Source organism: Panthera uncia (assembly GCF_023721935.1).
Source record: "Panthera uncia isolate 11264 chromosome A1 unlocalized genomic scaffold, Puncia_PCG_1.0 HiC_scaffold_16, whole genome shotgun sequence".
Classification (NCBI taxonomy): domain Eukaryota; kingdom Metazoa; phylum Chordata; class Mammalia; order Carnivora; family Felidae; genus Panthera; species Panthera uncia.
Genome location: NW_026057576.1, coordinates 8,529,336 through 8,554,903, shown reverse-complemented (window position 1 = coordinate 8,554,903; position 25,568 = coordinate 8,529,336). Strand labels below are relative to the sequence as shown.

Genomic DNA, 25,568 nt, shown 5'->3' with positions numbered 1-25,568 from the left:
TGACTGTGCAGTGGTATCTCATTGTTGTTTTAATTTGCAGTTCCCTAACAACGTATAATGTTAAGTATCTTTTCATATGCTTATTTGCCATCTGTATATCTTCTTCAGTGAGGTGTCTGTTCAGATCTTTTGCCCATTTTTAAAATTGGGTTGTTTTCTCATTGTTGAGTTTTAAGAGTTTTAAGAGTTCATTTAAGAGTTTAAGAGTTCTTAAGGCCAGTACTTTATCAGGTATGTGTTTTGCGAAGATTTTCTCCCAGTCCATGGCTTGTCTCTTCATTCTCTTAACAGTGGCTTTTACAGAGCAGAGGGTTTTAATTTTAACAAAGTCCAACTTACCAATTTTTTCTTTTGTGAATTACGCTTTTGGCATTGTACCTAAAAAGTCATCACTGAACCTAAAGATCACTTAGATTGTCTCCTCTGTTATGTTCTAGCAGTTTTACCGTTTTGCATTTTACACTTAGGTCTATGATTTATCCTGAGTTAACTTTTGTGAAAGGTGTAAGGTCTGTGTCTAGATTGTTGTTGTTGTTGTTGTTGTTTTTTTTTTTTTTTGCATGCGGCTGTCCAGTTGTTCAGTACCATTCGTTGGAGAGACTATCCTCTCTCCATTGGATTGCGTTTGCCTCTTTGTCAAAGATCAGTTGACTGTTCTGTGGATCTATTTCTGGGATCTCTTTTCCGTTCTACCTTTATACGTATTTTTCTTTTTCCCCCCAGCTTTCCTGAATACATATTTTTCATTCTCACCACGAAGTTGCACGTATCCAGCAGGTAGTAAAATCCTTACTTTGAAGTTGGGGAAACTGAGGCCGAGAGAGGACAGCAGCTAGCAGGAAGCAGAGGTAGACGTGAAAACCCCATCCGTCTGACTCTGATTCTCCGCACTTTCTATGTCTCCCTGCTGCCTGATGGTGCTAGGCTGGGACCTGGTCTGTCAAGCTTAACTTTCTAAGATGCTTTGCAGGGCCTAAATTCAAGCATCTCCTTTCCTTAATGGTCTCTGAAATCATGGCTTATTTGCTCCTTGATTCTAATCAAGGTTGCCTGTCACTCATTGGTCCGTTTGGGCCTGCTGTGTGAATCCTAACCTGCCTGAAATTTAGCTTTACTGAAAACATTCAGTCCCTGAATCACACCAGGCTTCCTTCGGTGGGAAGGGGACATCCTTTGATGGCATTATCAGCAAGTGAAGGAAGCTGTGTGGGATTCAGGAAGAGCTCCAGCACGGGAGACCTCCATAATGCAACCCCAGCAGATGGTTTCAGCACCGTACAGCTGAAACTGAAATTCGTTTTGAAACAACACACACCTAGTTGCTTATTAGGACACCAAACACTGTTCACAGTGCATTACCAGTATTAGCCCATTTCTGTGTGTTCATTAAAACCTTTCCGAAGGGGGTGTGTTTAGAAGGTGTGGAAAGGATTCCAAGGTCATGAACACTGTGCTATCGTTTTTCTGTTTTCTTACAAAGTTAGGAGGCTGGCGGGATTCTCTGACCCGTTCATGCCTCCCGTATCACAGATTACTGGATCTTTATAGGCTGTGATTCTTGCGTGGGTTTTTGCAGCAAAGAGAGACAGTAAACAGGGAGCTTGTTAGGTGAGCACTGTGGGGTTCGGTTCTAAAGTTTTTGCCATCTCTGGAAGAGTAACTCTGGAAGTAAGCCGCTGTGATCAAGCCACCCGGTCAGGTGTGCTTGTCCTACTGCTAAGGGACCCAGGCAGATTCAGGCTTCCTGGCAAAGGGTGAGGATAAGTTACTCATTAAAAACACAGGAATAGCAAATGATAAAACAATCCAATGACAAAGAAATGAAGATTTATTAAGAACAAAACAAAACGAAACCTTGAAGCGCCTCTCACACGTTTCATTTCTGGAAAAGGAACACTGGACTCGAGCTCGGTGTCAGCTCCGCTCGGGGTGGCACTGCAGAGCCCGCGGCACTGGCCCTGGCCCGAGCGGACGGGCTGTCAGAGGACGGGAGGATGCGGTCGCGCCGCGGGCTCCGATTGGCTGGGCTATGGCAACAAGAGGGCGGGGCAGCCGCGAAAGCTCCGGGAGGCACCGCCCGGCCGGCCCGCCCGCCGGGGGAACCCCAGGTCCGGGCGCAGGGCGCGAAGACGCCCCGCCCCGCCCCCCGCCCCGCCCCGGCCGCCGCCCCGGGCCCGCCGCCGCCACCGCGCCGCACTCCCATTGGTGCCCGGCGGTGACGCGCGCGAGCGGGTCCGAGGCTGCCAGGGCCCGGGGGCGGGCGCTAGGGGCGGGGGGCCGGGCGCACGGCTGATGAAACCCGGCGCCGGAGCCCGCCCGCCCTCCACGCTCCATTCAGTCAGCGCGGGCAGGTGTGAGCCTCCGGTCATCTGCGGCGCGGGGCGCGAGGCCAGCCGGCATCCGCTCCCCGCAGCTCCCGCTCCCCGCGCGCCGCGCCTCCGTCCGAGCCGCCGTCGTCCGGCCGCGCGTGCCTGAGTCCCTCGGAGGACCGGTCCGCATCCTGCCACCGGCAGTCCGCCCGCCCGCCGCCGCCGCGGTGAGTGCCCGGCCCCCGCCGGCGCCAGGGCGGCTGCCCGGGTCCGGGTCACCTTGGAGGGGCCCCCGGCGCCGCGTGGGGCCGCGGGAGGGCGGCGCGGGGAGCGGGGAGGGGCGGGCGCCCGGGGCGCCGGCATCCTCCGGGGTGGGCGAGGGCAGGGCGGGCGCGGGGCTGTGCGCGCGGGGCCGGTGCCCATGCGGCTGTCTCCTCCACCGGAGTCCATTTTGGTTCCCTGAAGGCGCGGTGTGGTGCATGATGCAACACCGAGTGAGTAAGCGTGGACGACCCGGCGCCGCCGTGATGCCGGCCGCGCGCGCGCGCCGGCCAGCGACCCCGCGCCGGGACGCTCGGGGTGGTCGCGGTGGGCAGGGGGCGAGAGCCGGAGCGGGCACGCGGGCCGGCCCGGGAGGCATCCGGAGGCCTGCCCTTACATGGCGCGGAGCGGAGCACCCCGCCCCGCCACGAGGCCCGCGATGTGTCATCGCAGCGGTGGGAGCCCGCCCTGCGGCCGCGGGGGGTGGGGGGGGGGGTGGTCCCGCGGCAGGTGGCCCGCCTGGGGATAGCGGTTCACCCCCGCACCCTGCCTGCGGCGCCCACCTCTCTTCCCTAGACCTCGTGTCACTCCCCGGCCCGTCGACACCTCTTGTCTGAGTCTCCAGGGTTATTTCGGGCAAGTTCCGCCCCCCCTGGGTGGGCTTCCTCGTGACTAGATTTGACCTGCGAAGGCTGAGTTCTTCAAGCCTTCCAGATGGTCTGGAGCGAGAGGAAGTTCTTCCGGCTTAATAAAGACAACCTATTCGCAGTGTGTTCCTTTCTGCGTAGTAGAAAACGTCCCAGACTGAGCAGGTCAGGCAGGCGTTCTAAACCCGTGTGTACACAGAGCAGCCGTGAGGCTGTAGTACTACAGCAGCGTGCTATTTTATTTTAGCTCCTTCCTCTTTTCAGCGAGTGTGGGAGATAGGAGTGCTGTTTGACTTGTTAAGATTAGGATACAGACATGTGCCTTCAGCAAGAAAACTACACCTCCCAATACACAGGGTCAGGCTCTCCTATAGAATTAACCTGCGGTTGTGTTTTATTGCAGGTTTAGGTACAGGAGGAGAGGGTTGGGATTTCAGTCCCTGGTGTATTTCCCTAAAAATGTGCTCTTTAAAATTTGACTGGGCAGAACTGTGTACGTTTGGCCTGTGGTTGAATTTCCTCGTTGTCTTTAATTGGAATTATAATTTATTAGGGAGTTATCGTAACATTTCTTGTCCTTTATGTTTGGTTCAGATAATAGGAAACCATGATACATTTATTCCCCTGATATTTTTAGTTGGTCTCAGTGGAAATTATCGTTATTTTTATATGAACACACCCTCTGTCATTAAAACAAAAGGTCTCATTTAAGTCACACACAATCAGAATAGAAGTTAGGGAACAAAGTCAACAATGGCTTAAAATAGTTTCTAAAGGTTTAGCATATTAAGATCAGATTTGGTCATTATAAAGAAATCTAAAGAGTATTGAGGGGGTTCTGACTAACAGGACAAAACTTCATAGAGATCAGAAATGTACACGGTTGTTTGAATCTGGTTTTGAGCCACCTGAGTGCTCTTATGTGTATAACTATTTGCTGTAGCGGAAAAGGCTTGGAAGACAAGATTGCTGACCTTGGGGAGCTTGAATTCTAAGATACATATTAATTATATTCGGTAAAAATACATGTTTATTGATTGTTCTAGTCTGGAGTTTCTTTTTGCCTAAGGCAAGTAAAAATAATGTAACTATGTTGGAGAGGCCAGCATTGTGTCTAACTGGATTCATCCCTTTTCATTACTATGTATTTGGAGGTACTGGTTTATTAATCCTAGGGAGGAATTTGAAATAGGAATAAGTCCGTCCTTGTTATAGAGAGAAACATTTTCCTCTAACCCATAGGCATCACGTAGTTATTCATCATTCCACCTGGTTCTTGGTCCTCACTCCAAGCAGGACCTGTGGACGGGACCCTAGTGTTTTTCTGTGTCATTGGCTTCTTTGGGCCTGGGGGCTGTCTCTACCACTGCCTTGTTCCAGTCGAGGGCAGATCTCATGGACCATGAGGACTCTGCTTTTACTTTAGATGAAGCGGAGAACCATCAGAGGTTTACTTGAAATGTTTGTGAAGAAGAGACAGAGGTGGGGGGAGGGGGGGGGAAGTAGGCAGGCATAGAAGCCTGGAGACCAGTTCAGAGACTTGTGTAACTTAAGTCTGGAATAAAATCCAGCTCCAGGTTATTTGTGCAGAAGAGAGAGTGGCCATATGTCGTTTCCTTGAGAGGTGGTGGCGACTTGGACTGGGGTGGAGATGGTAGAAACCGGAGGTGGTTGAGTTCTGCCCCAGCTCTAGACTTAGCTCCTTGTTCCATCTGTAGATTTTAAAGGGAGACTCAACAGGCTTGGCCAGTGGATTCCATGTGTGGCGTGAAAGAAGTTAAATACAGTTCCAAGGAGTAGAACTGCCGTATTAATGGGATGGGGAAGGTAGAGGAAAGAGCATGTTGGGAAGGACCTTTTTTTTTTTTTTTTTTTTCCCCCTTAAGTCACAACTGACCGTTTTTAGGTATTTCCATCCTCAAGGGGCAGAGCTGAACTAGATCTGTCCTCTTGGGGCCCCTTCTCACAAATGCATGACTGTGTCACAGCCACCTCTCCCAGGTTGCTGACCATCTTCCTTTTCACCTAGCTTTCTTGCTGGCTCACACCTAACTGGGGGATCTCTTTGTGCTTGCAGACTCCCTGTGCTTCCCTACCACCCTCCAGTGGACACCTTGGCCGTGGGTTCGTCCCACTGCCGGGATGGGGACCTCTGCCACGTGGGGTGTGCCTCCTTTTTCATTCTTGGGTCTTCAGGGCACCTGCCTTCCAGGGGTTTCTTGTGCCTTGGGTCGCTGGCATCGGATCCCCGGCCAAGGTTCTATCCAGCACAACGATTTAGGTCAAACTTTAGGGGCTTTTCTTTTCTCTTTCTCCATAATCCACCCTCCCCCCACCCCCCATCCCCAATGCTGACTCCAAAGAAGCTTTGAATATAAGCACCCCTGCAGTTGTTCAAACTGCGCCCTGATTTATCACGGGAGGTTTAGTGCATTTGCCACCTGTGGGTCAGAAGAATGGGCAACAGATTGGTAAAATGATTTGGTGGACTGCTAAATGTGTTCATTCCATTCTAAAGGCATTCCTTCAGATACGCATTGGCAGCGCTGTGAGTGAAGCCCTTTACGTTACCCATTGGTCTGGATTCATTCCTCCCAGAAGCATAGGCTGTAGGAAAGACCTTTCTGGACATTAGGATTGATTCTGGCATAGAGTTGACCCATCCTGCCACACCCAGTGTCTGTTCTTTGGCTTTCCCCCTCTGTTGATTGTCAGTAACTGTTCGGACTACCAGATCGTACATTTGGTGAACAAACTGTGTAAACAAGTTAGAGCCGTGTGTGGTTAGAGGCCTTTACAGCTTCAGTGGAGCCTGAGATGATGTGCCCTGAAGGAGGTTGCTTTGGGGAGCCCAGGACGAGTAGTACCAACCCTAGGCTTCTGGAGTCCTCTCTTTGCTACTCTGCGTGCAGCTCCCAGAGCATTTAGACTCTCCCAACTCAGTAGACCTGCTCCATCCACAGACTGGGGAAGCCTTCCCTCGGCCTCACAGCAAAGAAGCTCACAAACTATGACTTCCATAGTGTACTTTAGAAGAGTCAAGGTCCCAAATCAATACATTTAGATTTCTTCCGTGGAGTAAGTTCTTTCTATTACCAGTCTGTTATTCTGATTATGGGAACCAGAAGTCAAGCTCAGGGAAGCCTTCAAAGGCTGCTGCCAGGTGGACGTTTCTGGAGGTAGAAGAGCGTCCCTTAGTTGGGCCGTGTGTAGTTCTGTATCCTCTCTCCCTTTTTCCTGAGTGGATTGTCAGCCTTTTCTCCCTTTTTCTGGAGGCGCAGAGGGCATGGGCGGTTGTGTTCCCTTAACATTCCATATTTCTGCTATAGTGCTTTCTCCAGAATATGTGTTCAGATAACGTTCTTGACTGTGAAAACAACTAAATATTTTCCCGTTTGTTTAGGAATGGGACCTGCATGCTGTGTTCTCCATGCGTAGCGAGTTCTCCATTGTAGAGACCACTTAGCAGGTGGTCTAGAGACTCTGGCTGCAGGGTGGGGGGGTAGCCTCTGCTCTGCGTGGCCACCCTGAGTTCCCCACGGGGCCATGCACTGCGGGGTCAAAGGAGATGCCATGGATCTTGTCATGCAGAAAGTTCTGGGTCCTGGAGTGCGGTCTGCTTACAGGATAAGTGCCTTTCCTATCGTATTTTTCATACTTAAAGTCTTTTCCATATTGTTGGCGTAATAATCGGCTCTTAGTGCCAACCTTGTAGGATTGAGAGGATTTAAATGAGGTAATCTATGTTACGTACTTGACACGGCTTCTGGTACATACCAAGTGCTTCAAATAAATGGTAACTATTATACTGGAAAGAAAGCTCAGTTCTTTGATTTAGGTGTGGAGAAAAGTAATTCCTAGGACAAGTTTGTTTCAGTCTCCCATTTTGCCAGGGGGTTAAAACATAGTCCCTTTCCCTTGCAATTGTGTCTGTATTGCGGGGCTCGGACATAGTGCCAAGGTTTTGGGGGGACATTGAGCTTTTGAGGCATCTGCTGACCCAGGTCTAGGATCTGTGGATATGACCTTAGTTCCTGTATCATTGTCCCCTTTAGACCTGGAGGGCGGTCTCTACCACTGTCCTTTTACAGTTGAGGTCATTCTGTGGCCTTTTTGCTACAATGGGGAAGGGAGATATGGTGGGGAAGAACCACGGTCTCTGGGGCTGTGTTGGCTCTGACTGCCTCGGTGACCTTGCAACCATAAGCCCTCTGGGGATCAGGGACTGCTCTGGGTGTGTTGGAGGTCAGGTTCCTTTAGATGTCAGATCCACGCACTTTGGGTTTAGCCACTCCTTGTCCCTCTGGAAAGCGGAGCTCACAGCCTCATTCTCGGTGCTTGCTGGTGTGTGTCTGTGTGTGCACGTGTATGTGAGTAACAGTGTGGGGGTGTGTGCGCGTGCGTGCTGGGGTGATCTGCCCTCGTCAGTCATCCTGATCCCCCACATGTTTTGTCCAAATTACCCTGACGGCTTTGAGTTTGAAAACTGTAGCCAAACAGTTAGAGCCATCTCTGTTTTCCACCTTATTTCCTCTCTTCCTTGAGGTGGCAACGTGGGATCCCCTAAGTGCCTTGGGGTGGAGGTGGTGGACGCTTCGGGGGGGGGGTCAGCAGTGGGAGGGAAGGGCGCAAACCCGCTCTTACCCGCTCTTACTGTTGCTTCATCGCGGTGTTGTAACTGTTGTCTTCCCATCTTAAGGTCAGCTTGGAAATGTTCTTTTCTTCTGTGTCTTCTTATCTGTCTACCAAGTACCATTAGCCAGAGTCTGTTACATCAAATAGGAAGGAAGGGAGAGGCCCAGGGCAGGGTAAGATGAAGAATCACAAGCGCGTGGTGAGTACTCACTGTGTACTTGGCATTTTATGTCTTCACGGAATCCTCACAGCCGCCCAGTGAGGTTGATGCCACTATTTTGAGAGATGGGAAACGGAAGCCCTGAGAAGTGATGCAAGTTGCCCACAGGCACGCGCTCGGGCAGTCGGTGGCAGAGCGAGGATTGGACCCCTAGGGGCCCGGCTCAGAGTCCTGACCGTCAGTGTGCCTTAGGGCTGTTTGCGGCAGCCTGTACGGGCCCCGGCCTCTCCTGGGACCGCGTTCTGGCACGCACACGCAGCAGGCAGTGCCAGGCCTGAGGTTTCAGCCCGTGCACCCGCGGCCGCTCAGCCCCACACCCCCCTTGTTTCTGAGCGAGTCCCGGAGCTGCGGAGCCCGCCGTGCCACTGGACGGTGCCCTGCTTTTCCTCCACTCCCGCTGGCCTGGAACACAGCGCTTCCCCCCCTCTGTGCCCAGAGCGGAGCCCTGTGTTCGTGGCACGGCTGGAGCTCTGGTGCCCCGGACAGCTGTGCAGGGAGGTGTCCAGACGGGGAGCCGGCGTGGGTGTCGGACGTCAGGAGGGCCGCAGTCTCCCTGGGTCGCAGTTTGGCATCCTCGTCACTGGAGCAGAATGGATATGGGACTTGCCGCCCAGGCCACGGGAGAGCCCTGTTTTACTCCTGCACGTCCAGCCGTCTTGGCTCGAGGAGAGCCCTCTGCAGGGAGGAGAGCCCTCTGTGGGAACCAGGGACGGCGTGTGGGACGAAGTCGGCCGCCTTCTGGAGACCCAGGTCTTGACTCTGTTGATCAGTGTGCTGAGGCTGGCTGTCCCAGGCAGGGTAGCAGCCAGGGCCATGAAGCTGGCAGGTGGAGGGAGGGAAGTGTTCCAACCCCCTCCTGCCTTTCTCCATTTCTCCTGTGCTCTCCCCACCTTGTTTGTATAACGTTTCAAACTTAAAAGTTGCAGTAGTACAAGGAAGCCCTGTGTACCCCTTTCTTAAATTAACCCATTCTTTAACTTTTTCCTTCTATTCTTCTATGTAGGTATCTATGGCTTTATCTCCATTGATCTGTCTGCACACACCTATATGCGTTTTTTTTTTCCCTGAGTGATTTGAGAGTAAGCTGAAGACATCATGCCTTTTATTTACCCTACCCCTACATCCTTCAGTGTGTATTTCCTAAGAATAAGGATGTTTTCTTGCATGACCACGGTGTGTTATCTGAATCAGGAAACTGAACATTGATACACATTTGATATACGTTGCTATCTAGTCCACGGTCCGTATTCAACTTTCACTTGTCCAGATAATGTCCTTTATAGCCATCTCTCTCTACATATAATTAATGTGTAGATGCATAAAAATATATATGACTTTAGTGTGTATGGGAGGGGATCTTTCAGAGGAACTGTGGTCTAAATTTCTCATAAGCCTCTTTTTAGAAAAGGTTTATTTCTGGGGCGCCTGGGTGGCTCAGTCGGTTAAGCGTCCGACTTCAGCTCAGGTCACGATCTCGCGGTCCGTGAGTTCGAGCCCCGCGTCGGGCTCTGGCCTGATGGCTCAGAGCCTGGAGCCTGCTTCCGATTCTGTGTCTCCCTCTCTCTCTGCCCCTCCCCCGTTCATGCTCTGTCTCTCTCTGTCTCAAAAATAAAACGTTAAAAAAAAAAAATTAAAAAAGAAAAAGAAAATGTTTATTTTTGAGAGAGAGAGAGTGCACACAGGACAGGCCTGGGGTGGGGGGGGAACAGGGGATCCTAAGCGGGCTCTTGCTGACAGCAGAGAGCCTGATGCGGGGCTCGAACTCACCGGCCATGAGATCATGACCTGAGCCAAAGTCTGACCCTTAGTCGACTGAGCCACGCAGGCACTCCAATCTCATAAGGGTCTTTAAGAAAAATTGTTTCTGAGTGTTAGAATGCTCATTGTGAAAAATTTGGAAACCAGAAAAATAGAAGAGAACGGGAAAACAAAAACCATTTGTTATTCCAGTGCAGGAGCTTAGCGCCAGGCTAGGTAAGGGGCTTGCAGAAAGGTGAGTGGAAGACTTCCACTCAGGGTGACCTGGTCACCCAGACCTACACCCCAAACACCCAGGGCAGGAGCCCATGGCATCCTTGGGCTGTGAGGAGGAGCGGGCTCCCTGTCTGGAGCTGGGCAGAGTGGAATCTTTCCTGCTCCTGCCCACTTCTTGGGCGGTCGCCCCCCTGAGCAGCTGAACTGAACCACCTCGGGGCAGGCGAGAGTGGAGATCCTTAGTACCCAGAACTTGTTCAAGACTTGAAAAGAAATGTTGCAGGTCCTCTCTTGTCCGCTATGTACCCCTGACTTCCTAGACTTGGCAGAAGGGGAGGTTGGGCACGGGGCCTCGATCCAAGAAATGGCACTGGCCGCTTGGCAGATAATTTGTGGTTATTTAACATGGTTGTTAGGCTTGCCTGTTGTTGAACCTCTTGGGCCCCCACGAGTGGGCCAGTGGAGAAATCGGGCCAAATTCTTCTTCTTTTTTATTTTTTAATTTATTTTAGAGAGAGTGCACGGACAGGGGAGAGGGCAGAGGCGGGGGGGAGAGAATCTTAAGCAGGCTCTGTGCTCGGTGTGGAGCCTGATGCAGGACTTGATCTCACGACCCTGGCATCATGACCTGAGCCAAAATCAAGAGTTGGACACTCAACCCACTGAGCCACCTAGGCTCCCAGAGGTGAAATTCTACATTGTGAATTTTGCTCTTTGTTAGTAACTGTGCTGCCCTCAAGTTTCTAGGGGAAAGTTCCAAAACTTCCATGTGAAGGGTGGATCTTGCTCCCGCATTTCATTTATCCAGGCCATGCCCTTAGTCATTACCAGCAGTAACTGAAAGGGGCTCACTTTTTCCTGGCCCCGAAGGGGACTTTGCTGAGTGGTTTTGTTCCAAGAAGCTGCGACGTCCACGGCTTCCCATCCTTTGGACCTCAGTTTCCCTGAGCTGTAGACCTACATTATGTGTGAAAAAGGGCTTCTGAAGGGCGTGATCAAAAGCCTCAAGTGTTTTTCCATGTGTTTATTTTTTCTTCTCCTGCACCAGACCCTCTCCTTGAAGGAGCTGGCCTTGAGAGTGACACGGTGGGCAGACGCCCAGATGGTGGACGCCCCGCTGAGGCCACGGAACTCCTAACCTGGATGGGCCAGGACCCGGAGGGCTGCTCTTCAAAGAAACCCTTTGAAGTGCAAACATTTCCTTTCCTGAAAAGAAGGGAAATTGAAATGAAAACGTATTGTTCTGTGCAGACAATGTTCTCTTGGATCAAAGAGGGAGTGAGGCTTATAAAGGGAGATTCACAAATTAGGCCTTCATGTGGTGCAAGGTGAGGAAGGTGTCGCCGTGTTGACGTCCGCTGCCCGGGGTCTGTGAGTTGGTAAGATTGTATTGGTCTCCCCTACCTAAGGTCCTAAATCTAGGTTTTACATGCTATATTTGACTGTGTCTCTTGTTTGTATTTTTGTCTTGTGGTAAGCATTTAGAAATGTCTTTTGGTAAATTATGACACCATGTAGAATGGAATATTACGTAGCCATTGAAAATGTGTGTGTGTTTTTTTTTATGTATTTATGTATTTTGAGAGAGAGAGAGAGAGCACAGGAGAGAGGGAGAGGTAGAGAGAAAGGGAGACAGAATCCCAAGCAGGCTCTGCACTGTCAGCGCAGAGCCCGATGCAGGGCTCGAATTCATGAACCGTGAGATCATGACCTGAGCCGAAATCAAGAGTTGGACGCTTAACCAACTGAGCCGTCTACGCGCCCCCAAAATGGTATTTTCTTTCTTTCTTTCTTTTTTTAGTGTTTACTTCTGAGAGAGAGACAGAGACAGAGAGACAGAGGGTGAGCAGGGGAGGGGCAGAGAGAGAGCGAGACAAAGAATCCGAAGCAGGCTCCAGGCTCTGAGCTGTCAGCACAGAGCCCGATGTGGGGCTCGAACTCACCAACCGGGAGATCATGACCTGAGCTGAAGTCAGACGCTGAACTGACTGAGCCATCCAGGTGCTCCCAAAAATGGTATTTTCAAAGAATATTTGATGTTATGGAAAAACTTTGCTGTCGAAAGTGAAAGTGAAGTCTGGATACAATTTTCTGTGTTCAGCGTTATCTTATCTGAGGTCTATGTATTTGCGCAGAAAGAAAACACTATTAAAATTGGACTTTGGTTTGTTCACTGCTCTGTACGTAGCACCTAAAGTGGTGCTCCACAAATATTTGTTAAATAAATATTTTCATAATTAGTGAAACAGTAGTGTTCTAAAGGAGGAAATGTCTTTGGGCTAAATAGTAACATTTTGGCAGGTGGAAAGAATAATAAATATTTTAGATTTTTATTGTACTTTTGCCCTGGCATCTCTGTTTGGGGTTTATTTTGGGGGTTTTTTTGGTACAAATATGTGCCACATTTTGTGCTTCAGTACCAATCAGGCTACAAATGAGTGACTTTGACATTTCTAGTTTTCAAATAATCCTGTTGTGTTGAAATTAGAGTATCAGAATATTAAATTTTTCCTGGGTTGGCTATTAGGCACTTTCACAGATGGGGTAAAATTACAACATCTTTTTACGTACTCTGTAGCTGATGTACCATCAGAGTGGCTTGTCCTGTCCTGTTGAGAATTTTTACCTGATTTGTCTAGGATGTCTCATCTTTAAGCATCAGTCCTACCAAGAGACACCTACACGATGTCCTGATTTCTAATTTATAAGTTCTGTAACGACACAGCGTCGCATTCTTACCTGCAAGGTAGGTTAGCTTTGAAAATGGCCCTGATGTCGTGATTTTTTTGCAGGGAGGATGCATGTTCCAGCTGCCCATACCGCTCTCTGGTGATATCGTTTCGTTCTTATCAGAAGGACACAGGTACTTAGTTTTCAGAGCTGTGCTGGCTGCCTTTCCACCTGCCCTCCACACAGGGTTCTGGAAACCTGGTCTTTGGGAAGGCTTCCTTCAGGCTGTGTTTGGGATAGGGCTGGTCGTGCCCGCACAGTGGTTCTCCTGAGGGTGGAGGCTTTCAGACTCCTCTGGCTGCAATCCACAGTAAGAAATCAGTGTATCCTGTGATCAAGTACACACACAGGCACATACACGTCTATAGATTTAAATGAAGGTTTTTGTGAAACAGCACCCATTCTTGTACCTGCGGTGTACTCCGATACTTTTTGTTTCTCTTGCATGAAAAAAAATGCTGGTGGCAACTTGCAGTTTGCAAACACTGTTAGGCTTGGGCACGCTAGCCCGCGAACCCACCTGCCACTCCGCCTTGATGTCCTGAATTTCAGGTTCCCTGGACTTGGGCCTGGGCGTAATTCTCTGTCCAGACTGGTTTGGACAGAGACAGCTAGAGGGTAGAGGTTTCTTTTCGTGGTGGCGTGGGAGTTTCTAACCGAAGTGGACATTTCTTGTTTGTGACGATTCCCAACAAGGTGAATGGGGACACAGGGCAAGACCTGTATGAATTCCTCCTGTGGTTTCCTGCTGATGCAAACTAGATGGCTCTTGCCTTCGCTGACCTCACATGCTGGTGGTTTTGAAGGTGGCCCGGTCAGGCTGTGTGTGAATTTTCAGAGATGGCTCAGAGTTTGTTAGTTTCAGCACTTTGAAAAGCCTTTTTTTTTTTTTTTTTTTTAATTTATTGTATTCATTATGAGTTGAGGAAGAACCTATCTGAGCAATGAGCCTTTTAGAGTTAAGGATTTATAGGAAGAAGAGGGAGAAAAGATACTCTAATAGAAATATTAATTTTTGGACTCTTAAGTCTGATGGATTAAAATTGAACAGTGTGTTATAACATTAGCCATAGCAATCGTGCCATTAGTTTTCCTTGAAAAGTTAGAATGGGTTTGGGGCGCCTGGGTGGCGCAGTTGGTTAAGCGTCCGACTTCAGCCAGGTCACGATCTCACGGTCCATGAGTTCGAGCCCCGAGTCAGGCTCTGGGCTGATGGCTCGGAGCCTGGAGCCTGTTTCCGATTCTGTGTCTCCCTCTCTCTCTGCCCCTCCCCCGTTAATGCTATGTCTCTCTCTGTCCCAAAAATAAATTAAAAAACGTTGGGAAAAAAAAAAAAAAAAAAAAAAAAGAATGGGTTTTACATAAACGTAAATCTTACCTGAGAATTGTTTGAATTTTTTTTTTTTTTGCCTAGAAAATAAATATTTTTTAAGGACAAGCCTGTGTATATAATCCTTAAAACAATTGTAAATCAAGGGAATTGATTGTAGGAACAAAAGCATGGTAAAAGAACAGAACCAGAAGAAGATAAATTGCCTACTTTGTTGAAACATTGTACAAATATCTGTCCTTGTTTCTTGTAAACTTCTTTTATTTATTATGCTCCTCTATAAAAGCATATAGAGCACTTAGTTTACAGTCTTTTAAAAACTCTTAGGCACGATGCAGATATTACCACCACTGTTGATACTATTTGAGAAGAATCATCATGAACTTGATTTTACGATCTTAGATATGTTAATATTATGCGAATTAGGGGATAATCTATGATTTTAATGGCTTAACACATCCCCCATAAATCTATAATCTCAAATTTGTAGCAGCTAGTTTTGCTTTAAAAAAATACTTTTGTTGGAAGACATTTCTTTCTTTCTAGAGGGCAATTTTGGATGATATTAGGCAAGACCATTCATTAATTCTTTGGGTTATCTGAATTGAACTGGGAAGAAAGTCTTCCTACTGTCAGAGTTGGGTACAATCAGAATTTTGGAAAGTTATCAGGTGTAGTTTGTGGTAGGATTCTCTCAGGTCTATGTCTGGTGAGTCAAGGCAGGGGGATTGCCATTCTGGATTTCTTGGGTGACTTCGAATGGGGGCAGAGGCTGGGGAGGAGAACATACTCCGTACAAAGTCCCAGCACTTTCCCGTTGCTCCCGGCTGCCTGTTGACTGTTTTGCCTTCAGGATCTGCAAGGGAGCTCTTGCTGAATCACCCTGGAGAGCCTTTGAGCTGGTGGGAGATTTGGGGCCTCTTAAGGGCTTAGGGGTGTTGGCACCTCAGGAGGGGTCTCTTTCCAGCTAGGTATGTGGCTGTGCACAGGAAGGAAATACCATTTGCCCTGGAGAGACGACGGGAGCAAGGAGAGAGGGATGGGAGTGATCCCTCCATCCTGATGCGTTGTGGGAACAAGCAATGCAGCCCCAAATTCAAAGGAGCAGTGATTCAGAAACTGTGGTTCCCTCCCCTTCTCCCTAGAATTGTTCTTGCTGCCAGACAACAGCTGCTCTTGAGCTAGCAGGACCGCGTGGTCCACTTTGTTACGTGTGTGGGCATGGATGTAGGCTCCTTTAAAATTCCACAGCCTGGAGGCTCACTTGGTTGAACGTCAGACGTCAGCTCAGGTCATGATCTCACGGTTTGTGAGTTCGAGGCCCGAGTTGGGCTCTGTGCTGTCAGCCGAGAGCCTGAAACCTGCTTCAGATTCTGTGTCTCACCCCCCCCCCCCCCCCGCCCTCTCTGCCCCTCCCCTGCTCATGCTCTGTCTCTCTCTCTCTCTCTCTCTGTCAAAAATAAATAAACATTAAAAAAAAATTTTAATTCCATGGTCTGAGGCCATAGCCCTGCTAGGCCTAGACTTCACCGACGGCCTGCACCTACAGATGCGGTTGTACACTAATAAAATAGAAATTTGAACCTGGGGTTGAGACTAAGCATGTAGTATTTTGTTTCTGGAAATGTAGTACCCAAAGCAAGAGACTTCCACTGTCACTGGATTTTGCGATATGCTCCTTCGTTATTACTTTTACTCCTCCGTCACTATCTAGAAAGCATGGAGTAGGTACACACATATGGATTGGGCAGATGTAATGGGGCAGGCATTAAAGACAGAAAAGGAATATGTTTCAGCAAGCGTGTAAGTGAAATAAAATAGAGGCTTTCATAGCCTAAAGTCAAACTTCAGGTGTCCTTTAACCACCCGGCCCAGTACGTGCACAGAGATCCTCCCCTGGGGAGCCTCCCTGAAAAGCAGGTCCGGGGTGGGCGTGTCTAACCAGCTCCTGGGATCTCTTGGACTAGCAGGCATCCATAAAACTGCCGGAACCTGGAATGAAGCGAGGAGACCTCCAGCTCCCCGGGACAGGGCCCGGGCACATGTGGCTCCAGAACCTGGAAGCGGTCCCTGGTGTGGAGCAGATGCTCAGAAGACACCTTTTCAAGAACTGAGGCGCCTGTCACAGAGCTGCACCCTTGGGGCGGGAGGGGTGTACTCAGGTCTGACTGGCCTGGTTATCTGTTGACAGCCGACTGCAGGTAGGAAGTGGTAATCGCCAGCAGAGGTGGGGCTCCTCACCATGGGACAAGTGGCAGCTGAGGCCCTGGCAGCAGGAGAGGGACGGCACAACATGAAAGGAGATGCAAGAACTAAATAACAGGGGCGCCTGGGTGGCTCAGTCCGTTGAGCGTCCGACTTCAGCTCAGGTCACGATCTCACAGTCCGTGAGTTCGAGCCCTGCGTCGGGCTCTGGGCTGACAGCTCAGAGCCTGGAGCCTATTTCGGATTCTGTGTCTCCCTCTCTCTCTGCCCCTCCCCTGCTCATGCTCTGTCTCTCTCTGTCTCAAAAATAAATACAAACATTAAAAAAAAAATTTAAAAAAGCCCACTATGGTTTAGGATGCTTCCGCAAGGTGGCCAGCAACCCGACCCCATTTCAGGAGGTCTGTGTGCACGACCGTCTGCAGCTCCGTGCCTCAGTTTCCCCATTCGAAAAATGGTGAAAGTGACAGTCCCCACGTCGTAGGCTGTGTTGAGGATCAAAGAGATAAAGTGAGTTTAGAACATTGCCCGGTATTGAATAAATGTGAGCTATGTATTTTATATCAGGGTTGCCTGGCCTATAAAGGGTTAAGCTACAGTAGGCGTGGGAGGGTCCTGCCAAGTGAAACATCCAGTTCCTGAGGTTGCACATACATGTGTTGTTACTTTGCTGGTGGAGGAGGAGGTGTAAATTAACACTCAAAAGTGATTCCTCCAGAAGGCTGGGGAGTGGTGCACGTGGGCTCAGGAGAGGTTGCTACTTGTTTTCTCTTAGTCAGGAAATTCTTCATGCAAGAGGTGGATGTCAGGCGCTTTCTAATTAAGGGGTGGGGGGAGACGTGCCAACGGACGGGGCATGGCGGTGCCAGAGCGGCTGCAGGCGGCGAGGTTCCGCGTCCCCTGCTCGGAAGACCTTAAACCAGGATGCCACTTGGCAAAGGAGGGCCCATGTCTGGGCGGACGCTCAGGGGTTTAAGCCCCCTTGCGGTTCGGTGTGTTTGGTTTTAGGCAGTCGTAGGAATGGATGGCTGAAGGTAAAAGGGGTGCTTGTCCGTGAATCCTGTCCGCCTTCGGCCTCCCAGAGGCGCTGGCTTGGCCAAGGGGAGAGACTTGGAATAGTTGAGGGAGAACTTACCTGCTTTTGACAGTCTTTCAGTTAGAAGGTTTGTGCTTAGTACACGTATTTGCACTGGGACATTGAAAGTAGGAAAGAAAGCAAGGCAGAACAGTTCCTCCAAAAGCTCTGATATGGTCCTGTTTCCCCATGTTTCACTGCACATGGGGTGAAAACATCCAGAAGCCCTCCAAAATGTGTTGATACCTTTTCACAAGGATACAAAAGCGGGGGGGGGGGGGGGAAGCGTGAGGAAGAAGCAACAGGAATTAAATGGTATTAAATTCAGTGAGTGTGAGTTTTATTTTTGCTGTGTTGTCTGGTTCATTAATTCATATGCTCATTAGAAATCTTTCTGTCAAATGGTATATAAAAGCATCATTTACATTTTTTTCCCTCTAAATTTGGGCTTGTAATCGCTTCTGTAAAAACTCGTGAGCCAAGACCGGACTCTGTAGGGAGGTCCGGGAACGGCGGTGGTGATGGTGCGGTCAGGGTGTGGAGGGGACTGACCGCTGCCCCGCACTCCATGCCCTCTCGTACCTTCTGCATTTTGCCTTCTGCATGAAATCCCATGACGGCATCGTTTCTTTGCGAAAACCAGCCTTAATTTATGGCATCTCATACGGGGGTGTAGAGGGCGGTTTACACTTCCCAGTCTGTAGAAACCTGCACGTTGCTTATTTGTCTCACCAGGCCTTCAGATGAGCAATGAATTACCCGGGGGAAACTTTGCAGTTGGGCCTGTGAATAGTCAATCGGCTCTGTAGCACTCATCGCCTTGGCAGAGACAGGGCTTTATAGTTCAGCAAAGCGGCCAGGTAAGGAAATTAAGACCTGTTTTAAGGTATAAAAACGCCTTGTAAAGGAGAAGGCTGTGTATACCATCCAGCGCATGTTCTCTCCGTGCCCGTCTGTGTGTTGTCTGAATACGAGGGGTAACTTGTAGAATACGGGTTTTGGTTTGTTTTTTTTTTATTTTTTTAATGTTTATTCATTATTGAGAGATAGAGACTGAGCGTGACAGGGGAGGGGCAGAGAGAGGGGGAAACAGAATCCAGCAGGCTCCAGGATGCAGGCTGTCAGCACAGAGCCCGATGCGGGGCTCGAACTCACAAACTGTGAGATCATGACCTGAGCCGAAGTCGGACGCCCAACCGACTGAGCCACCCAGGCGCCCCAGAATACGGGTTTTTTCTCTGAATGTGCAAGGACGTCAGACGCAGAGAGGAAGCACGGGCTCTAAACATGGCTTGATGAGAGGTGGTTAGCGCCGAAGGTCCTTTGTCTTTTGCTGCCCAGCCGCAGGGTCCCCCTGGGGATTTATCACGTCTTCCTCTCCAAGGAAGGCCACATTTTCTGCTTTCGCATTCAGATGAGATTGGACTAGGAGACTGTCTTTGGGGTTTCCGGCCCTAAGCAGGAAGTTGGTGACGTTCCATGATTATGGAGCTGCTAAAGAGCTCCGTGCGGCTTGGTGTCCATACCATAAAAGTGGGTGTGGAGTGGGAACGGTAGTAATCTGATGTAGTGGAAAACAGATGGTTTGGTGTTAGGTTGGCGCAAAGGTCTTGACTAAGAAGCGTCCCCTTGTCTGTATTAGTCCAGAAATGATGAGCCGGGTGACTACTGCAGCCAGGGGAACACAATGGCTCCTGTAAGAAAAAAAACAGAAGGACCTGGTAACCAGCATCCCCACGGTCCACCACACTCTCACCCCTTCCCCCTTAGCAGTCTTCCAGAAGAGCCCGTGCTGGTCCGAATTGTGCGTTCCCTAAGTGCATCTCAGGGAAGAGTGAGGAGTTTGGACCAAGTGTTTCGAGGTCCCGCACGGCACTTGTGGATGTTTACCCTTGGGCAAGGGCAAGAACTTTCCAGCAGGGGCAGCCGGCCACCGGTGTCAGGCCCTTGGCAGCAGTGTCCTCTTGTGCGGGGCGTCTCCTGCGGAGGTTCTGGAATGTCGGGATAGGTCATGAGCAGCCCAGTCCCACGCTATCTCACCAGGGAGGAAGCTCGAGAGACGTGATTTTTCCCAGGACTCGCCAGCCATACACGTCAAAATATATACAGCCCCCATCAAAGGAAACAGAAAGCAAACTCGCCCGTGAAGCCACCCTGCCTGAGTTTAGGGTGAGCCCTTCAGCAGCAGCAGCAGCGGGCGCAGAGCCCCTCCGAGGCTCCGTGTTGTCGTCTCCAGACAGTGGTCTTCTGCTGCGGAAACGGTGTTTACGGAAAACCCTTCACCGTGTTCTTGCTTCTGCTTCTCCCCCACCTCCTCTGAGAGACTTATTTCTCCTTAGTGGAATGAAGAAAAAAGCCTGAAAGAGAAGGGACAGGTTCTTGCCTGCTTCCTCGCATCACATGCAGAGAAAAGGGCACGCGTGACTCTTTTTCATGCTGCTTTTGACAGGCTGTGACAGGGAGCCAGTATGGGGGGTATCGAAGGGTCACCGCTTCTCCGGCGGTGGGTCTTCAGACTGCACGGAGCACCTGACGTCCAGGGAGAAATAGCAGTGGAGGGCGGAGGGTCCCGGACTCGCGTTTGTCTCCGCTTGGGGCAGCATTCCCTTGGTGGCTGCTTCCTGGGGCAGACCCGCCTGGGGACAGATGGCGGGACGTTGGGCACCTTTCGCGGGCTTCAACTTCAAGGACCCCCCCCCCCCCTTCTTAAGGGCATTCTGTCCAAAGTCCTTTAGATTTGCCTTAGTGGACGTGATCCGGCTGATGATAGAGCTTTCTGATTTAGATATGCAGATGTGCGTATATAAAAATAACACACCGGTGTATCAAACAGCACACTCCGCTGTGCCACCGGGTTCATATAAGGTTCAAAGGAGGACAAAGGATGGCAAAGAGTCAAATTTGCAAAAACAGATTTCACTTGTACAGCTGAAGTTCAGAAGTCTTAAATATCTGCCCTCTGGACAGAAATCCGATAAGGGTTGTATTACAGAAGAGGGGAAATTTTTAGTCTTTGAGTTCCAAAGGCTTTGGCCTTGTTTGAGAATGGAGGAGAGTTTGTAGGAGGGTTTACTGGAAGATTTGGGACTGCCCAGTGTGGCAATACCAGGAAAAAGAGGTGTGACCAGAGTTTGAAGCTCCCGTAGGCCAGGGCAAGGTGAGCCTGCAGATTTATCAGCCATTTCTGGAAGTCAGAGGCTGTCCCTTGTCAGGACTTCAAAATGTCTTAGGATAAATACAAAGCAAATAGTGCTTGGGGCTCTTGGGTGCCTCAGTCGGCTGAGCGTCCAACTCTTGATCTCAGCTCAGGTCTTGATCTCAAGGTCGTGAGTTTGAGCCCCACGTTGGGCTCCATGCTGGGTGCGAAGTTTACTTAAAAAAATAAATTAAAAAATAAATTAAAAAATTATTCTTCAGTAAGAAAATTAAAAAAAAAAATAGTGCTTTCTGCCGCTGGTAACAAATGGACAGAACCAGAGGTAGTAGAGGCAGAAAAGGGCAGCGGGCTCAAGAAGAATGTCCTTCTTGATAGTTGGATGGAGCCAGGGATGCTTGGGGTTTATCACCGATCTTTTGCAAATGCTATCGTGGGACGTGCCTGCTTACAAAGCTTGCTTTGTGAGCTTCTCTGAAGACAGGACTCTTGTCCAGAGCACGCCAAGTTTGACTGAGATGTTATTTCTTACGTTCTCGGTTCTCCAGATCTGGGCTGCCTGGCATTTTGGACAGGAGCAGGACAGACTTTGTACCTGGGAGGCCCATCTGAGTTGTCTTTTTTTTTTTTTTTAATAAATATAATTTTCTGTCAATTTGGTTTCCATACAACACCTAGTGCTCATCCCAACAGGTGCCCTCCTCAATGCCCATCACCCAGTTTCCCTTTCCCCCCCCCCCCATCAACCCCCAGTTTGTTCTCAGTATTTAAAAATAGGGTCTCTTACAGTTTCCCCCCCCCCCTTTTTTTAATCCCCCCCCCCCCCCCTTGAGTTGTCTTACTTACATTCTGTGGTTCTTGTAAAGTGAGTTGCAGCCCCAAGATGGACACAGCCCCCTCTTGGAACCAAATTCCAGGAGATTCCTTGGCTCTCTCCTGGGTGTTCTCCACCTTGCCCTCCCTTACCTGGGACTGCAGAAGGCCACCCCCATGCAGGCACCGCTGCCCTGCAGTTAGTGCCTGTTCCTCACTCCTCTGGCTGCTCCGTGCCCTCCACACCCTCTCCCACCCCCAGTGGGGTACTTGCTGCTGGCTCCTGCATTTGGCTCTGACTGTGGGAGCCATTGAGAGAGGTGCCCTGCTCCGACTAACCCTGACCCAGTTGGGTGGCAGCATGGAGTTAGAGCTGGAGTGCAGCCAGCTCACTGGCCAGAGCTGCGGAGAAAGCCCAGGATGCCATCAGGAGTGGTCTGCCCTGGAGGGAGGGTGGCCTCAGAGAAGAGGCACAGGCAAAGGGGAGCCTTCAAGCCTTCAGCCCCATCTGACTGTCGAGGTCGCTGTACCTTTAACCAAAGCAGACTTGAAAAAAAAAAAAGAAGGAAAAGAAAAAGGCTACATTATGTTTGGAACTTTATTCGAATTCTAGAATTGACCTGTGTTTCACTGTTGATAGTTTATAAAGTTTCATGTTGGCATTTAAATTTAGGTCATTAATTTAAAAGATCAGCCGTGGATACAAGGGCAGGGACTCTTCTGACCTAGAGCTCCCTGGATGGCTTTGGGTCCCAGACAGACCTGGGTTTCGACTTTCGCTCCAGACACGGGGACCTGTACCCAGCCTCGTTCTGCTCATCCTTCAGGCAGCTCCCAGCTCCCAGGGTGTCTGAGAGCCCAGGCAGTGGCTGACCGTGCTCTCAGCTGCACACTTAGCAGTCGGGCAGTAGATGTTCATTCCCGGTGTAGATCACTCCCTATTTTTCTGTTTGCCTTCTAATGGTGGTAGAGATGATGCATTTGTTGTCCAGGAAAACCCCCAAGGTTCCCCAGCAGATGAACGGGTACGGCAGCCCGTCGGTGCAGGTGTGTGGCAGACGGCCCTGAGCAGCTCAGCTCCCTTCCAGCGTGGACACTGTGCAGGTCCACAAAGTACAGGTTTGTCGAAGGTGGTATTGTTGGTGTGCCCTTGGGAAGGAGGGAGAGTTTGGGACCCTGGGAAACACGTCAGTTGCATGAATTCCCAGCTGTGAGAGAACTGGTCCGTCTTATCTGTCGGAGGCAGTTGGCGGTGCTTTCCACCTGCAGAATGCATAGCGTTTCCTGCCTCTGCCGGGCTCACGAGTTAATGCTCTCATTTACGGCTGCAGTAGGCAACATTAAGCGTCAGTGATGTTTGGTGAAGAGGATACCAGAAAGCGTACCTTCAGCTCTGCCTGGGGAGCTCTGGAGCCCTTGCTTGGAAGTCGCACGGCAGTGGCAGGCGGCCAGAGCTGGCACCAGTGTCCTCCGTGTCGGGACGCAGATCTATTCCTTGGGACCAACTTGGAAAAATTAGTACTGAGAACGTAGACTCCGTCTGGCATTTAAACCTTTCAGGTGCTGGTACGAAAAACCTTTGGTTTAATTTGTACACAAACTTCCTTCGAGCCTACGTCTTCTAACTCTGTCATTAAATACCTGAAGTCTGGCGGCAGAGCTATTGAGCGTTTGTTTTATGCCAGGAGTTGGCATATCCATAAGCTAAGTACAGCTTTCACTTTGTCCAGGCAAGGTTTGTTTGTAAATTCTAAATTTGGGGCCTTTTAGCAGAATGGAAAGTTCCACAGTAGCAAAGCAAATAAAGCGTTCTTTTTAAAAATTCAGAATATACTGGGGATTTATCCCAAGTTAGAAGCAGTATACATACAGTACTCTTTATGAAAATATATGTCATTTTTTTTTTTTAAGTTTATTGTTTTGGTAAGGCGTCCCTGGGATTCCTTCCAACACAGATCAAGGGAAATTGGTGCAGGGTTGAAAATACTTTTATGTTTAAATAAGAAAATTGTGCTGTTTTTAGATGTTTGTTTGATTAAGCGCTCCTGTAACTGAAGAAAACAGTTGCAACGGTTACACAAAGGGGCCTAGAAAAAAAAATTGCGCTCTGAACCAGATTCACTTCAGTTTGGGAGGTGGTGGCCTTTCTTCTCTGCTTGATTCATGTGAGTCTTAACATGTGCTTCATCAGGTGGAGTAGCAGGTGTTTTTGTTCATTTGTTTGGTGTAGGCCCAGCACAGACCCTTGTGATTCCTAGTACAGATAATTCTCGGCTGACCAATCAAAGAGCAAAGAATATTAGCTGGCCACTGTGGTGACACTGCCATGAAACGTTCAGATTTACCCTAGACTCGCGTTTTCGATAAACGTTAAGATTTCCAAATTTAGAACAAGCTTTTTGAGAAGTGTAGAGTTTATGCATGCATGCATTCATTCATTCATTCATTCAGCAAGCGCTGTTTGCGTGCCTGTGGGTGCTAACACCGAGTGACCCAAGTGCTTGCCCGTCTGGGGCGTGATTTCTTGGGGTTCTCTGCAGATGCTGTGAAGGTGGAAGCAGTTGGCTGACACCCCTTTTTTTTTAATGATGAAGCTAACTAGAGTGAATGTCATGTCATGTTCTCACCACCTGCTTTCACCTGAAAAGTAGGCTCTTATTATTATACTAAAACTGCTTTCCGTTGCCTCTTTTTTCCAGTTAGATTCTGTGATCGGTCGTCAGTGCTCACGCCATGTTGTCTCTCTGAAATGTATAATATGGTTGGTCATTCCTTTTTCCTGCAGAATCTCTCCTTTTCTGGGTCTGTTGCAGCAGGCTCCCTGCACTCACAGTGTGTAAGGGGGAGTCCCCCCTCTCTGCTAGGGCTGGGGAAGAGCCTTTGCAGAGAGGTAGTCTGGAAATCAGGGCTGATGGCTAAAGGCAACAAGGTGAGGAGCTCAGACCCGAGCCGTCATCACCAAGCTAGGCTTCCTGGATTTAGCAAATAAAAATACTGGCCGCCCAGTTAAATTTGGGTTATACATAAGCACTGGCTACTTTTTTAGTATCCCGTTTTTTTTAACCGCAAAAAGTATTTGTTGGCATATTTGGGACACAACTATGATACATTTGGGACATACTTCTACTAAAGCATTATTCTTTCTTCGCATGAAATTCAGATTTAACTGGATGTCCTATGTTTGATCTAGTAACTCTCTGCCAAGCTGGCATGAATACCCTCCTCTGTGTTGTGGCTTCTGGCCACAAGGTGATGGTGTGGCCGGCAGAGAGATGCACGGAGCCGCACCCCTTCCTCCTAGAGGGTCCGTAACTCTTTCTGGAATTGCTCTTTTCCTATTCACTAGTGTGATGCTCCCTCCTTGTCTCCCAGGGACAAGGCCTCTCCCTGTCAACACTCACCTCTCACAGGGAGGCCTCCATTTCGGACTTGCACACATCCAGCTGTTTGCAGGTAGGCCTCTGGGCTCTGCTGGACACACAGGTTTGATCTGAGGTTATTTTGACTCTGCGAATGTACACATTTTATCAGCAGTATCATCCCAGGTAAATTTTTGATGAAAATTTTTCCCTGAGTGCGCTTCAGCTCAAGTCAGTTATGTTTTTTTGGAGCACAGATAAGCCACCTAAGTTTTGCAGTTTTCAGAAATTATTCTCATCAGGGTAAATTATTTTCCATTTCCATTTTCAGGAAAGGTTTTTCTGCACACGTCAGCCCTTATCTATAGCAGATTTCACTCCGTTTAGCTTCCGCCCCTCTTTGTTCTGTGCATCTCGTTCCATCCACGTCTGACTTTTCCTAGATCATGGTTTGCAGAGTTGAAGTTTTCACTGAGTTGGCTTCTGTGTGTCCATGTCAGTTGTTTCTAGGTGGTATCCTTGGTCTATTGTGTTGCTAATTCTCTTCCCTCATATGCTTCTAACCCCTTAGTATATTATGAACCAGAGCAAAGAGAGAGTGGCAGACTCAGACCGTCAGGGCCACCTCATCTCACCTCACCTCGGCGCTTCCAAACCCAGACTTGGGATTCGCTGCCCACTTTTGTCTCTGGACATCGCTTCTCAAGGAATCCTCAGTCTCCCTGTCAAGCAGGCTTGCGGTTCTAGAGTTCACTCTATCTTGCTCTCACCTCCTGCCTCTACGTTCAGTGTTTCGTTGCATCCCGTTGGCCCTTCCTTCCCCCCCGCCACCTGCAACTTCCTTCCTTTCTAGTCC

At 49.4% G+C, this 25,568-nt stretch overlaps 1 protein-coding gene across 2 annotated transcripts in view; it reads left to right on the top strand.

Moving 5' to 3' along the window:
- Positions 1-2,300: 2,300 nt before the first annotated feature.
- Positions 2,301-25,568, top strand: part of SLC7A1 (solute carrier family 7 member 1) — an 80,534-nt gene continuing 57,266 nt past the window's right edge. Inside the window, exons 1-2 of one of the 2 annotated variants that reach the window (XM_049647391.1) lie at positions 2,301-2,536; positions 12,839-12,909. The gene's annotated coding sequence lies outside the window, so the exon portion shown is untranslated. The remainder of the gene's footprint in view (positions 2,537-12,838; positions 12,910-25,568) is intronic. The other variant, XM_049647389.1, reaches the window with a different exon arrangement.